At 41.6% G+C, this 721-nt stretch overlaps 1 non-coding gene across 1 annotated transcript; it reads right to left on the reverse strand.

Moving 5' to 3' along the window:
• Positions 1-217: 217 nt before the first annotated feature.
• On the reverse strand, positions 218-323 carry LOC145583506 (small nucleolar RNA R71). The gene has a single exon (XR_014100149.1). It is a non-coding gene; the product is annotated as a small nucleolar RNA R71 (small nucleolar RNA).
• Positions 324-721: the final 398 nt, after the last annotated feature.

The following is a 721-nucleotide window of genomic DNA, read 5'->3' on the forward strand; positions in this document are numbered from 1 at the left end:
TCCGCTAAACCATCTCAAATAGTTCAAAAAATATTGCAACACTATCAAAGTGAATGGAATTTCCCAAGAGTTCATCCACCTCAAGTTTTCCCCTTTTCTCTCATAGGGCGTGCTTTGGAATGGTTGGAAAAGGAAGTCAAAACAAATTCTCTAAGGACATGGGACGAAGTGACTAAGGAATTTCTATCCCGTTTCTATCCACAAAAGAAAACGGCGGAGGCTAGAGCTTTGATTCAAGGTTTCAAGAAAAAGCCTAGTGAAAGCTTCTATGAAGCATGGGAGAGGTACAAAGAGTATCAAAGAGAATGTCCTCACCACGGAATTCCTACCTACCAAATCATTCAAATCTTCTATGGTGGCCTAAGTCCTCAAGGGAAATCGTGTCTTGATGGAGGAGCCGGAGGTCCCATTATGAATAGAACGGAGGAGGAAGTGGTAGACATCATTGAAGACGTAGTGAGGTATTATAGAGATTGGCAAGATGGTGAAAGGGAACCAACTAGCAAGAGTAGCTCTTTGGTGTACTTGGTTGATCATCTTAATGCCATCAACAACTTGTCCTCACAAATGACAAACTTAGAGAAAGAGTTGTGTTCTATCAAAGCTAAATTGGAGAGTTCAATCTTCCAAGCTTCAAGTCTTCCCTCCCAACTTAAGGGGAGAGGTACATCTTCTAGTAACATGCCTAGTGGATGCTTGTTTTGTGATGCATGTGGTTCAT

The sequence above is a fragment of the Chenopodium album genome, chromosome 15 (genome assembly GCF_948465745.1).
Source record: "Chenopodium album chromosome 15, dcCheAlbu1.1, whole genome shotgun sequence".
Classification (NCBI taxonomy): domain Eukaryota; kingdom Viridiplantae; phylum Streptophyta; class Magnoliopsida; order Caryophyllales; family Amaranthaceae; genus Chenopodium; species Chenopodium album.